Raw genomic sequence first — 17,451 nt, 5'->3', positions numbered from 1 at the left:
TTCTTTATTACGGTTTGTGTCTAAATGTTTTTAGTTCTGTGGACAGATAGATATACCATTTGTATAAAACTAAGATAAGGAGTTATACCAATACAATCTTTATCAAGATCATAATTATACATATAATCAAACAAGAAAAGGAATTAAACATGAAATATGCATATTAAATTTCGCATCGAACTTAATACTGTTTAATGATGCCAACGATACTCATTTTGGAATAAAATCAAACTTTATTAATTTCGCAAAGAATGACACAACAAATTGTCAAAATATTTCAACAATTCTATTTAATTTTGCAATTTATCATCTACAAGACAAACCCTGATGTGACCTTGTGATCACCATTGTCTTAGATGATATTATCATGTCAGTCATCGACCGATTTGTCTTTGTGTAGCTTTGATAGCTCTATATCTTACACATTTAAATCATTTCAGAAATATCATATTTTCATTGGGTAAATATGACACTGGACTCGAATTACCGATATTTGACAAAAATGTGTATATGCGCCAAATTGGCTGATGCTTTATAGACTAAACGTTTCGTAAAGAAAATCTAAAGTAACATGAGATTTTAACAAATCTGCAATAAAGAAGGTACTGAATTACAGTGTAATTTGAGTTTTTTGGATCTTAATCAGCGAGGAATGATAGACAATTGAAACTGACAACGATGACATTGTTACGTCAAGAGAACACGGGCCGTAATCGAGATAGATCTGATATAAACTTTGGTCTTGATTGACACCTACATATACAGACATTGTTATACTGCTAATACAGTTTATAACCGATGATATCAACCATACTCGCGCCCTATAACAAATAATGATCAATTACAAATGTCACTTCAGAACCAAAATTAAATTCTTTAAAACAATTAAATGTGAAGTGGACTGGACACACATGCGTCAGTGATCTTTTATATCGTACATGAATAGATATCGGGCATAATCAAAGACTGCCTTTAAATAAACTCTAGAACTATATTTGGAAGTTCTTTATTAAAGATGCGTGGTTTTTTCCTTGAAAAGTGGGTTTCAAAGCAAATCATTTTGATTTAAAAGAAAGAACAACCACATGTTGAAACTACAAAGCCAATATAACGATATACAATAAAGGTGGGGCAAAGAATATTACCTTGACCACACAGGCAACATTGTAAACAATAGGAGCATAATTAAATGGAAACACGTTAAAGCAAAAAGGACGCTTAGAAACATTTGTTAGAAAAGAAAACATATTGAACTGTATAAATATTAGTATACCACGAAAACGCATTGACCAGAAGTTAGCCAAAAGGACTGAATACTACATTGAACTATCTGAAAGCCAAACACACTAGCCGGACTCAGTATTACTAATGATTCAAGATTGATCATAAACGCTATTGTCTTACCATGCAACATATAGGTAATTTGTTTTATGAGAAGAACTTTATTAAAAATGGAAGCTAACAAAACACAGAAAGCTAGGAATAAAGACAGTCAAACAAAACACGGGTAGAAGTATTAGTAACCAAATGTGTAACATTCTGAACCCAGTATGATTATCTTTGAAGAACGTAAAATGAGGAACCGACAAGCAGTCAGTGTTTCAACTTAATTACGTAAGCAATACTTTTTCAATGCATTTATTGTTTTTTGTTTTATAAAAAAAACCTGGATGGATATATAAATGCACTTTTCCAGCATGTCGCTCATGTCACCGAAGATGTCTGTGCCAATATCATTTGGTCTTTGGTCCTGGCTGTCATCTTGGTCCCCTGGTCGTTAGTACCTAGGCCTCAAACTACAGACCATACACAAAGCACACTTACGTTTTAGCCACCGCGGTGTGCACTGAGCGCGAGACATGATTACGTACATATCACACTAATTAATAAAGGCGTCAACACAATTAGTTTTCCGGACGGTGACAAATCTCCCGGAGTTTACCCCCGGACCGGATTGTATGATCAACACCTCACAATTTTACACTACACACAGGGATCAGCCTTTGTTTTATGTTACATTACACCTTATCATATCATTAATAACTATTCTGATTCAACTCGACACTCTATATTTATTTGAAGTGTCGAGTAATAATTGTCTGCCACTCCGAGGTGCAACATAATTAGAATAAAGGTGACGGGTTATTATCAAATTAGAAACTCTTAAGTCATACAAAAAAAGCTTAAGGAATGTAACAAGATCAGGTCGGGACCACAATATTACCAACCTGTGTTTATATAACATCGCGGTTTGGTATTCTCATTCTAAAGTACGTCATTAAAAATAGGACATAAGCCAAATGTGATGTCTTTTTACAATTAATTCGAAATGAACTTACGTATCCATATTTAGAGTATATTACACAGTTTATTCTAGTCGATAAAGCACACACATACGTCAAGTAACTTTTGTAGTCTACCTAAAGAGAGCAGAATGATCTGTTGATGATATCACATAGGACCGACAAGCAATTAAAACTAATCAAATATGCAAGATGATCAAAACATTGTTTTTTTTGCTTTACCAGTTGATACCATTCATACGAATTAGAACTAAGGATGGATGGTGATGGCGTGGGTGTCTATAGAGATGAAGAGTTACGTGAAGGGCTGATATAACGTGTATTTGGCGTGCGCATCTGGAATATATACTTTCATCCATTGTAACCAATGTAGACAACTAATTGTCCTCTCACTGAGGTCTAACCTGGCAGTAATGACAATATGTCGTGTCAATCCACGATCATTTAAGACAAATTATGTTTCACTTTGTTTCATAAATCATGTTTCCCATGACAAAATGAAAACCGTCGATAAATTCGCCTGATAACCAATCATCGAGAAGGTACTTAGCGTTTTTCGGAATGTTTTCAGGGGGTGTTAATAACTCAACTCTCCATACAATTATACTGGTAACAGTAATTAGTATGATACGTTTAGGGCTTTATTGACCCGATACCATCGGCCGGACCACACAGTACAAGTGGGGCCGAGGTCCTTAACACGCGTCCACTACAGGGGTCAAGGTCACAACGAACAATGCCACCAGGAGTAATCTTACAGAATCGCGACCGAAATATTTTCAAAGATAGACAGATAGAAAAACAAAGCAGACATCTCTTTTTAAACATTCCACGTGTGTGTATCTTTAAATGACAGAATCAATTATCCTTTGTGAGTAAAAACATTAAATCGATTGCAAAGCCGAGAACATTACGTTTAAATATAGTAAAACAAGTAAAACAAACGAAAACAATGACAAAGCTTATTTTTACCACACAAACTATTTCAGATCTAATAGTACATACCATACAGCAGCGAGTTTCAGAATCAAAGGTAAGTTTATTATCAGTAAACAAAGGAACATTTAGTACCATTATTATTATGAGCCTCAATTAGTCATGGCTGATTTTAGTTCAAACGGAAAGATCTATTTTATCTTAAAGAAGAAAAAAAATGTGTTAAAAATGTGCATTTTTTTAAAAAGAAAAATGCAGGATCTCATCAATATATCACAAAACAATTCATACTGTCAATATACTTAGAATATAAAAGTATATGTAATGTAAAAAAAAAAACATTTTTCATAACCGCAAAAAGGACGCAAAATTGAAAAGAATCAAAACTTTTATAATAACTCTAATATGAGGAGAAACAAATAATTAGTCAAAACATAAAATACATGAGGTAAATTGAGACACAATTTATGGAAACTAAATCACCTTCCCGGACGGTTTTGTTCTCGGATGAACTTCTTCAACTTTTTATACAAAAGCCTTCTCGCTATTTTTCTTAACTTCAGCACACGATGCAGTTCCTGCCGACTCATGTACGACCCCTGACATCATACAGAGAATAGCTAGGGCTCATCAGTAACACCTTCTAAAGACATTATAAAATTGAAAAAGAGAAAATTGATAATTTACATTACAATATCAATGTAGTTAACGATGTTGTTAGTAACAAGGGATTAGAGCATAAACGGAAGGTACTGAAGAGTTGGAAACGGAATTGATGTCAAAACCAAGACGGAAAATAATCAAAATACAACGGAGTATGCCAAAGATATACAATTTAGAAAAAAATATACGTATAAAATAATACACCGTATACGTATAAAATAATACACTGTATAGTTGGAAGATGGTAGACATGGAATTTTAATGGAGATGTATGAACATGAACATGAAATATACCTAAAAATATGAAATAGCAAAACGTAACGTAACAAAGATCAAATTGGAAAAGTGAGTTAAACAGAAAGAAGCAAATTACATAGAAAAGTTCATGACAGAATGTACAGAATACTTAGGAATATCCAACCGGAGGGGGAAAAGGGTAAAGAAAACTGCTAATCTAATGTTATAAATGCTTTGATAAAAAGTATAACTCGTATAAGTCTTACTGGAAAGTTAATAATGAAAGTGTAAATGGACATTTTACAAACAAATGTTAGTATAAAAGGCATTAAAAGACCAAATTGAAGGCGCAAAATTACACAAGGTACATCGGCTTTCAAAACATGAAATAATTGTTTTATTGATAAAAACATCAATGATATCAAATTTAATCACTAGTTACAGTTAAGACGAAGACGAAGAACCTACCTGCCGTAAATAAAGGGCTAATATCACAGTAAACATGTGTATGTAGCCGTGTAATCAAAGACCAGTATTGATAGATTATTGATTATAATGATCTATTACTGACGGTAATTGTAATTCACAAGACTTTCTGTCGACCTCTGGTCAGGGTAGGTAAATACAGTAACCTATTTCACACCTGTTTGTGATCAGATTTCCTCTGTAGTACTATATACGGGTGTGTACTACCACTAGTCAATAGGGTGTGGTGCTTCAACCTTTATTTCTATAAACAAATTCACCTATGCGGTTTTGATTTCTAATATTTTCATATCCTCTCATATTAGCGCCTATTACTCCCTACAGTATAATACTGGATACCCTACCCGGGTCATATCTACAGCACCATCAGGCTGCACTTTTGTTTGTTGTATCAAAGGCTGACCTTTAACCTCTGTACCGCACCTGTTAATTCACTACCATATAAGGAAATCTTAAATCTTTTGATCACGAAACTCAAAGTCGTGAGATTTCTAAATAAGAGTTTGTTGTAACATTGAAAACAATGGAATAAACAATAAAATCAAAAAGTTATGATATAAATCAATATATACAATTTATCTGAGGCAAAATATCTCAAAGTCACTCAGTCATGAGAACACAAACTAACAATGCATCAATGACCGGTAAAGATATGGTGTAGTTTACACCAAATGTGCATGTGACGATGCATTGAATAACTGAAACAGGTCAGATTTACGGTCTGGGACTGGGGGCCAAATATCATATTGTTAATAGAAGTAAAACATAAAATTGCTAATCCCTTTAATAAAACAAATAGCTGATTTTTTTTCTGTTTAAGTCTCTCATACGTTTTAGAAAATGAGGGCAAACTTGCAACCCATATATTTGCCTCCAGATGTATATTTTTCTATCATGTCGCTCTACCGAATACTACTCACACCAAATGTTATTGCTTACTTACCTATTTGGTGAAAATCAGTCTAATGAAACAATGCTTGATTTAAATTAATACGTAACTCTAGTTTATTAATTATTTTAAAGTGTGAAACCGCACAATCATGTCCATACTACATATATAATCGTTATATGCTGCCTACCATGTGTTGATGATGGAGACGACTAAATTCTAAATAGGACTGATCACATAAACATCAAATATGACCAATAAGGAGGCTTTAGTAAAGAATTCAGAGGCCTGATATCTTTCATACTTTTCGGAGAATGCATTCACAGTATCGGAGAATGCATTCACAGTATTTGTAATATTAGTTGTGGATAAAGGTTAAAAAATGATTGCGTTGGTCACTAGCTGACCCATTGTCAGGTTATGATTTACTGAACAAAGAATATTTCCTCTTGATTTACCGTGTGAACACTAATCAGGGTTATGATAAATAGTACGAATATGATCTTGACTTCAAAGCATTTCAATGACTATCTGATACATGATCAAACACCTCACTTCCGATTAGTTCAAACGATGACGGTTCTTCAATATTCTAACCCGGCGACCTTCGGTTAAAAAAACCGTGTCAACTTTAGATGAATTATTGATATGCAATATTAATAAATTTAACATTGATTTAATTTGTTGAATTAAAATTTAATTTGACCTGCTAATTACCGTCACCTCTGACATGACCCTGTCTTTGAGAACGCGCCATGAACAACCCATTTGTTACTGGATCTGTCTGTCGGGTGGGACACCATGGCTAGAGTCCTAACCACCCGGACATTGGATACCTCGTAAATCCTCACCCGGACACGGTCCAGACAGTTGGGACATTCCTCGTGACCGCTAATTACCCACAATACCCTCGTGTTCTCAGCATGTTCAGCTTCACTTCCCTAACTATACAATCGCCATGTTCAAATTATTTGTCAACTGCCACACAAAACATGGAGATGTTTTTCAGTAGATAATTATGAGTTAAATTAGAGTAATATTAGTAATATCAATTCAAGTAAATTATTCTAAAATAATGGACTTAACAAATACTGTTTTGCCAAGATAAGCTTGCCAATACAGCATGAGGTCTTTTCCCGAGGGTGGGGAACCTCTCCTTATCTCCACATAAGTCATTAAGGTCCATCAAGGTCACACACCCTTCTATATCAGATCGTCCGCTGATTCTATTTTTTCGCTACATAAATTTTCCTGTGTATGACAATCCTCGTTGTTTTGACTTAATCGGATTAGATGTGTATTGTGACTACAATATCGATACACGGGCAAACGATTTGGCTATTTATGAGGTATATTGATTTATGATATGACAGTCGACATCAACTAAAGTTCTACGCATAGAATCATCTTCTATTTTGGCGAGGCGTGACGTCATACAATGAAATGGCGCCAGAACATTATCGGAGATCGAAGCTTTTTCACTCATTCCAGTCGAAAATCGCCTACTGTATTCATCTTAAAACTACACTTACTGTATATGTTATGACAATAACGTATTTTCTCTTCTTGTCATACTTTCTACCTCATACCTATCAAACATTTGATCATTGGTCGAACTTTCACCAATGTGACGATGGTTTTACATTTTATTGCCATGTCGAAACATATCAGATTCTATATCGATGATAGCTTACCCCCATTTACTTGTATCATTCAAGGAGACGGAATTACATTAAATATATACGTAGTATGTGCGTCCTGGATGATGTCATCGTCCTTCTTCTTCAGTGGGATTGTACTACACAGATAGTATCAGATAAGTCGACAAGGAGACACGACATCAATGAGGGGTTAAATATTATGTTCCCTACAACAAGGAGACACGACATCAATGGGAGGTTAAATATTATGTTCCCTACAACAAGGAGACACGACATCAATGGGAGGTTAAATATTATGTTCCCTACAACAAGGAGACACGACATCAATGGGAGGTTAAATATTATGTTCCCTACAACAAGGAGACACGACATCAACAGGGAGTTAAATATTATGTTATGTTCCCTACAACAAGGAGACACGACATTAACAGGGGGTTAAATATTATGTTATGTTCCCTACAACAAGGAGACACGACATCAATGGGAGGTTAAATATTATGTTATGTTCCCTACAACAAGGAAACACGACATCAATGGGGGGTTAAATATTATGTTATGTTCCCTACAACAAGGAGACACGACACCAACGGGGGTTAAATATTATGTTATGTTCCCTACAACAAGGAGACACGACATCAATGGGAGGTTAAATATTATGTTATTTTCCCTACAACAAGGAGACACGACATCAATAGGGGGTTAAATATTATGTTATGTTCCCTACAACAAGGAGACACGATATCAATGAGGGGTTAAATATTATGTTATGTTCCCTACAACAAGGAGACACGACACTAACAGGGGGTTAAATATTATGTTATGTTCCCTACAACAAGGAGACACGACATCAATAGGGGGTTAAATATTATGTTATGTTCCCTACAACAAGGAGACACGATATCAATGAGGGGTTAAATTTTATGTAGGTTCCCTACAACAAGGAGACACGACACTAACAGGGGGTTAAATATTATGTTATGTTCCCTACAACAAGGAGACACGACATCAATGGGAGGTTAAATATTATGTTATGTTCCCTACAACAAGGAGACACGACATCAATATGGGGTTAAATATTATGTTATGTTCCCTACAACAAGGAGACACGACATCAACAGGGGGTTAAATATTATGTTATGTTCCCTACAACAAGGAGACACGACATCAATGGGAGGTTAAATATTATGTTCCCTACAACAAGGAGACACGACATCAATGGGAGGTTAAATATTATGTTCCCTACAACAAGGATACACGACATCAATGGGAGGTTGAATATTATGTTCCCTACAACAAGGAGACTCGACATAAACAGAAGGTTAAGTATGATGTTAGTTCCCTTCACGCCACTGCTGTGGATCATATTGTTGTCTTAGTAAATAATATGGTAAAGAAACCACGAAGGACATCTGATTTAGGTGAAAAGAAAAATAAATCTGAGATTACGATAGTGTTTCCATTGTTATTTTTTTTAGTTTATAGTGCCGTCATATGAACACTTAAGATGATCTACGGATGGTCTGCAATATTTGCGGTGTGTAGAGTGTAGTGCTTAATTGAGTGTTTTGGGAGACTGCGGAATGTGTTCCATGGAACATCCCAACCATTGCATTGTGTTCATCACTCCAACCCCGGTCACATTAAACTGACAACAAGTACATAATCCGACATGTCAATGGCGGAAACTACCACTGTTATAGATTATGATATCTCTCGGTGAGGGGAAGCGCTAAATTTAATGGCGGACTACACAGCTTACGGCAAAATAAAGGTAAAAATAAGTAAACTTAACAGAAGGTAAAAAGCTCTTTGGTCTCAAGTTAAAACAGTTGAAAGAATGTTGCCAATTTTTTTTGAAATGCATCAGAATCGTTATTAAGTTTAATTATAAAGTCTAATGCCGTTAATCATAGATATTATCATAAAGTAATACAATTTAACATAGTTAATCTTATGTTAAACAATTAATTGTAGACGAGATACTAATTAAAATTCCGATACTGGAGTGTAATGACCAGGGTTGACCTTTAGATGACCTTATCTACGGACACCCGAATTTATCTATCGAGGGTATCTCAGTATTGTTCAGTAAAGAATACAATTTAGCAAAACAATAACATGTGACGGACTTGGATAACTCGGAATTAATGAACCACAACGTTGTTTTTATATAGAGAAATCCATAATCAAATGCTGTAGTTAGCACGGTCAGTGAAAGACGAAATCATGAATAATTTTAACTGATTTTCGTGTGTGATTATATTTCCCGTATATCTCGAAAAACGTGAAAATAAATCGTCGTGAAAATGTTTCAAATATAAGTAAATAGTAGAACTGAAGAAATCTTTGTAAACATGTTTCAAATACAGGTAAGTGGTAGAACTGAAGAAATCTTTGTAAACATGTTTCAAATACAGGTAAGTGGTAGAACTGAAGAAATCTTTGTAAACATGTTTCAAATACAGGTAAGTGGTAGAACTGAAGAAATCTTTGTAAACATGTTTCAAATACAGGTAAGTGGTAGAACTGAAGAAATCTTTGTAAACATGTTTCAAATACAGGTAAGTGGTAGAACTGAAGAAATCTTTGTAAACATGTTTCAAATACAGGTAAGTGGTAGAACTGAAGAAATCTTTGTAAACATGTTTCAAATACAGGTAAGTGGTAGAACTGAAGAAATCTTTGTAAACATGTTTCAAATACAGATAAGTGGTAGAACTGAAGAAATCTTTGTAAACATGTTTCAAATACAGGTAAGTGGTAGAACTGAAGAAATCTTTGTAAACATGTTTCAAATACAGGTAAGTGGTAGAACTGAAGAAATCTTTGTAAACATGTTTCAAATACAGGTAAGTGGTAGAACTGAAGAAATCTTTGTAAACATGTTTCAAATACAGATAAGTGGTAGAACTGAAGAAATCTTTGTAAACATGTTTCAAATACAGATAAGTGGTAGAACTGAAGAAATCTTTGTAAACATGTTTCAAATACAGATAAGTGGTAGAACTGAAGAAATCTTTGTAAACATGTTTCAAATACAGAAAAGTGGTAGAACTGAAGAAATCTTTGTAAACATGTTTCAAATACAGATAAGTGGTAGAACTGAAGAAATCTTTGTAAACATGTTTCAAATACAGATAAGTGGTAGAACTGAAGAAATCTTTGTAAACATGTTTCAAATACAGATAAGTGGTAGAACTGAAGAAATCTTTGTAAACATGTTTCAAATACAGATAAGTGGTAGAACTGAAGAAATCTTTGTAAACATGTTTCAAATACAGGTAAGTGGTAGAACTGAAGAAATCTTTGTAAACATGTTTCAAATACAGGTAAGTGGTAGAACTGAAGAAATCTTTGTAAACATGTTTCAAATACAGGTAAGTGGTAGAACTGAAGAAATCTTTGTAAACATGTTTCAAATACAGGTAAGTGGTAGAACTGAAGAAATCTTTGTAAACATGTTTCAAATACAGGTAAGTGGTAGAACTGAAGAAATCTTTGTAAACATGTTTCAAACACAGGTAAGTGGTAGAACTGAAGAAATCTTTGTAAACATGTTTCAAATACAGGTAAGTGGTAGAACTGAAGAAATCTTTGTAAACATGTTTCAAATACAGGTAAGTGGTAGAACTGAAGAAATCTTTGTAAACATGTTTCAAACACAGGTAAGTGGTAGAACTGAAGAAATCTTTGTAAACATGTTTCAAATACAGGTAAGTGGTAGAACTGAAGAAATCTTTGTAAACATGTTTCAAATACAGGTAAGTGGTAGAACTGAAGAAATCTTTGTAAACATGTTTCAAATAAAGGTAAGTGGTAGAACTGAAGAAATCTTTGTAAACATGTTTCAAAAATACAGGTAAGTGGTAGAACTGAAGAAATCTTTGTAAACATGTTTCAAATACAGGTAAGTGGCAGAACTGAAGAAATCTTTGTAAACATGTTTCAATTACAGGTAAGTGGTAGAACTGAAGAAATCTTTGTAAACATGTTTCAAATATAAGTAAAGAGTAGAACTGAAAACATCTCCCTAGAAATGTTTCAACTACAGGTAAATAGTGGAACTGAAGATATATCCATGAAAATGTTTTATATACAGGTAAATAGAAGAAATGAAGACACCTCTGTGAAAATGTTTCAAATACAGGTAAATAGTAGAACAGAAGAAATCTCGATCCCAAAATTAGATCATCGTGAAAAATTCGTTAGGAGCGAAAACGCGAAATTACGTTGGTTTACAGTGGTAAGTAGTGGAATCATAGTGTCTACAAATGTAACCATCTAAAATTATTATATACCATCATCATCATCATCATCTAAAAATATTACATACCATCATCATTATATGAAATTACTACATACCATCATCATCTAAAATTATACCATCATCCTCTAAAATTATTACATACATACCATCATCATCACTAAAGTTATTATATACCATCATCATCTAAAGTTATTACATACCATCATCATCTAAAATTATTGCATACCATCATCATCATTAAATTATTACAAACTATCATCATCTGAAATTATTACATACCATCATCATCTAAAATTATTACATACCATCATCATCTGAAATTATTACATACCATCATCATCTGAAATCATTACATACCATCATCATCTTAAATTATTACATACCATCATCATCTGAAATTATTACATACCACCATCATCATCTGAAATTATTACATACCACCACCATCATCTAAAGTTATTACATACCATCATCATCTAAAATTATTACATATCATCATCATTAAAATTATTACATACCATTCATCATCTGAAATCATTACATACCATCATCATTTGAAATCAATTACATACCATCATCATCTTGAAATCATTACATACCATCATCTTCTAAAATTATTACATATCATCATCATTTAAAATTATTACATACCATCATCATCTGAAATTATTACATACCATCATCATCTGAAATCATTACATACCATCATCATCTGAAATCATTACATACCATCATCATCTAAAATCATTACATACCATCATCATCTAAAATTATTACATACCATCATCATCTAAAATTATTACATACCATCATCATCTGAAATTATTACATACCATCATCATCATCTGAAATTATTACATACCATCATCATCTGAAATTATTACATACCACCATCATCATCTGAAATTATTACATACCATCATCATCATCTAAAATTATTACATACCATCATCATCTGAAATTATTACATACCATCATCATCTGAAATCATTACATACCATCATCATCTAAAATTATTACATACCATCATCATCTAAATTATTACATACCATCATCATCTAAAATCATTACATACCATCATCATCTAAAATTATTACATACCATCATCATCTTAAATTATTACATACATCATCATCTAAAATCTTACATACCATCAAATCATCTGAAATTATTACATACCATCATCATCATCTAAAATTATTACATACCATCATCATCATCTAAAATTATTACATACCATCATCATCATCTAAAATTATTACATACCATCATCATCATCTAAATTATTACATACCATCATCATCATCTAAATTATTACATACCATCATCATCATCTAAATATTATTACATACCATCATCATCTTAAATTATTACATACCATCATCATCTAAAATTATTACATACCATCATCATCATCTGAAATTATTACATACCATCATCATCTAAAATTATTACATACCATCATCATCTTAAAATTATTACATACCATCATCATCTAAAATTATTACATACCATCATCATCTCGAAATTATTACATACCATCATCATCTAAAATTATTACATACCATCATCATCTAAAATTATTACATACCATCATCATCTAAAATTATCACATACCACCATCATCTAAAATTATTACATACCATCATCATCTAAAATTATTACATACCATCATCATCTAAATTATTACATACCATCATCATCTAAAATTATTACATACCATCATCATCTAAAATTATTACATACCATCATCATCTAAAATTATTACATACCATCATCATCTAAAATTATTACATACCATCATCATCATCTAAAATTATTACATACCATCATCATCTGAAATATTACATACCATCATCATCATCTAAAATTATTACATACCATCATCATCTAAAATTATTACATACCATCATCATCATCTAAAATTATTACATACCATCATCATCATCTGAAATTATTACATACCATCATCATCATCTAAAATTATTACATACCATCATCATCTGAAATTATTACATACCATCATCATCATCTGAAATGATTACATACCATCATCATCATCTAAAATTATTACATACCATCATCATCTAAAATTATTACAAATTAAATTATTACATACCATCATCATCTAAAATTATTACATACCATCATCATCTAAAATTATTACATACCATCCATCATCATCTAAAATTATTACATACCATCATCATCATCTAAAATTATTACATACCATCATCATCATCTAAAATTATTACATACCATCATCATCATCTGAAATGATTACATTATCATCATCATCAAATATTACATCCATCATTCATCATCTCTGAAATGATTACATACCATCATCATCATATCTATCTGAAATTATTACATACCATCATCATCATCTGAAATGATTACATACATCATCATCATCTGAAATGATTACATACCATCATCATCATCATCATCACATCATCATCATCTGAAATGATTACATACCATCATCATCATCTGAAATGATTACATACCATCATCATCATCTAAAATTATTACATACCATCATCATCTAAAAATATTATTACATTACATATCATCATCTAAAATTATTACATACCATCATCATCATCTAAAATTATTACATACCATCATCATCATCTAAAATTATTACATACCATCATCATCATCTAAAATTATTACATACCATCATCATCCATTACATACCATCATCATCTTAAAATTATTACATACCATCATCATCATCTAAAATGATTACATACCATCATCATCATCTGAAATTATTACATACCATCATCATCTCATCATATCATCTATCATCATCGAAATGATTACATACCATCATCATCTAAAAATTATTACATACCATCATCATCTAAAATTATTACATACCATCATCATCATCTAAAATTATTACATACCATCATCATCATCTAAAATTATTACATACCATCATCATCTTAAATTATTACATACCATCATCATCATCTAAAATTATTACATACCATCATCATCTAAAATTATTACATACCATCATCATCATCTTAAATTATTACATACCATCATCATCATCTAAAATTATTACATACCATCATCATCATCATCTGAAATTATTACATACCATCATCATCATCTGAAATGATTACATACCATCACTCATCATCATCATCATCATCTGAAATATTACATACCATCATCATCATCTAAAATTATTACATACCATCATCATCATCATCTAAAATTATTACATACCATCATCATCTAAAATTATTACATACCATCATCATCTAAAATTATTACATACCATCATCATCATCTGAAATTATTACATACCATCATCATCATCTAAAATTATTACATACCATCATCATCTAAAATTATTACATACCATCATCATCTCTGAAATTATTACATACCATCATCATCATCTAAAATTATTACATACCATCATCATCTTAAATTATTACATACCATCATCATCTAAAATTATTACATACCATCATCATCTAAAATTATTACATACCATCATCATCTAAAATTATTACATACCATCATCATCTAAAATTATTACATACCATCATCATCTAAAATTATTACATACCATCATCATCTCTAAAATTATTACATACCATCATCATCTGAAATTATAACATACATACCATCATCATCTAAAATTATTACATACCATCATCACTCACGTGTTCGTTATTAAGGGCCCCTGTGAATTATTCCCAAACATCATGGACAAGTCGTAAAATTTATTAACAAAGGAATTTTAACGCTGCTGTATGGAAAACTAAAACATGTTTTATTTTGACATTCCAATCATTAAGTTTCACTTCCTCCATCGAAATTACCACTTCCCCTCTTCCTAGCGTTACAGTTCGAAATAAAAAAAAAAGAACATCATATTAGATTCTTGTATTATTATTTGTTACATCTTTTTAAAATCTTGTACATCTGAACGAGGAATAGGAACTCCTAGATTCGTGACTGAGGTGGGTAATCTGCATTCACTTTTAGATCATCATCATCTCACAACCTTATAACATATAATTTGATATAATAGGTTAAACATAATATACTTAAGACTAAACCTGTCAATCTGACACTGCTTTCCCTATCCTATCTGTACTGTTCCGTATTCAACAAAGCAACAATAGTATACAACAGTAATCTGACTTTCCTAACACCCTGAATAATCTGACCAAACACCACGTGGTGTCGGATTAGACAGGTTTCATTGGTATTTCCATGCAATGCTATCCATAGCAATCAGATATCGTTTTTTATCATATTCTATAACATCCGTATGGTAGATTTTTAGAAAACAGTATTACATAGCCATCACCTTGCATATGAAATTTGATTACATACCATCATCATCTTGAAATTATAGTCACTTCAAACAGGCATCACATCTAAAATTATTACATACAATCATCATCTAAAATTATTACATACCCATCATCTATCATATCCGACATGTTCAACATACCACTGTTGTCATCTCCAAAGGTTATTACATAAATGATCATCATCTCAAAATTTACATACCATTATCACAGTGAAATGTGCAATCCTAATGGATGTACATTTCTCATCATCATCTAAAATTATTACATACCATCATCATCTTAAAATGGATTATTACATACATATCATCATCTAAATTCATTACATACCATCATCATCATTGAAAATTATTACATACCATCATCATCAATTATAAAATTATTACATACCATCATCATCTGAAAATTATTACATACCATCATCATCTGAAATTATTACATTATCATCTACATCATCTGAAATATTACATCATCATCTAAAATTATTACATACCATCATCATCTAAAATTATTACATACCATCATCATCTAAAATTATTACATACCATCATCATCATCTAAAATTATTACATACCATCATCATCTGAAATTATTACATACCATCATCATCTAAAATTATTACATACCATCATCATCTAAAATTATTACATACCATCATCATCTAAAATTATTACATACCATCATCATCATCTAAAATTATTACATACCATCATCATCATCTCTGAAATTATTACATACCATCATCATCATCTAAAATTATTACATACCATCATCATCTGAAATTATTACATACCATCATCATCTAAAATTATTACATACCATCATCATCTAAAATTATTACATACCATCATCATCTAAAATTATTACATACCATCATCATCATCTGAAAATTATTACATACCATCATCACATAAATCATCATCTAAAATTATTACATACCATCATCATCTCTGAAATTATTACATACCATCATCATCATCTAAAATTATTACATACCATCATCATCTAAAATTATTACATACCATCATCATCTGAAATTATTACATACCATCATCGTCATTTAAAATTATTACATACCATCATCATCATCTGAAATTATTACATACCATCATCATCATCATCTGAAATTATTACATAGCATCATCATCATCTAAAATTATTACATACCATCATCATCTGAAATTATTACATACCATCACATCATCATCTAAAATTATTACATACCATCATCATCAAAATTATTACATACTCATCATCTAAATTATTACATACATCATCATCATCTAAAATTATTACATACCATCATCATCATCTAAAATTATTACATACCATCATCATCAAATTATTACATATATCATCATCTATAAATATTACATACCATCATCATCTTAAATTATTACATACCATCATCATCATCTAAATTATTACATACCATCATCATATTAAAATTATTACATACCATCATCATCTAAAATTATTACATACCATCATCATCTGAAATTATTACATACCATCATCATTTAAAATTATTACATACCATCATCACATCTGAAATTATTACATACCATCATCATCATCATCTAAAATTATTACATACATCATCATCATCTAAAATTATTACATACCATCATCATCTGAAATTATTACATACCAT

Source organism: Argopecten irradians, chromosome 8 (assembly GCF_041381155.1).
Source record: "Argopecten irradians isolate NY chromosome 8, Ai_NY, whole genome shotgun sequence".
In the NCBI taxonomy this organism is placed as follows: Eukaryota; Metazoa; Mollusca; class Bivalvia; order Pectinida; family Pectinidae; genus Argopecten; species Argopecten irradians.
The sequence above is the reverse complement of the archived record's forward strand: the minus strand, read 5'-3'. Positions refer to the sequence as shown.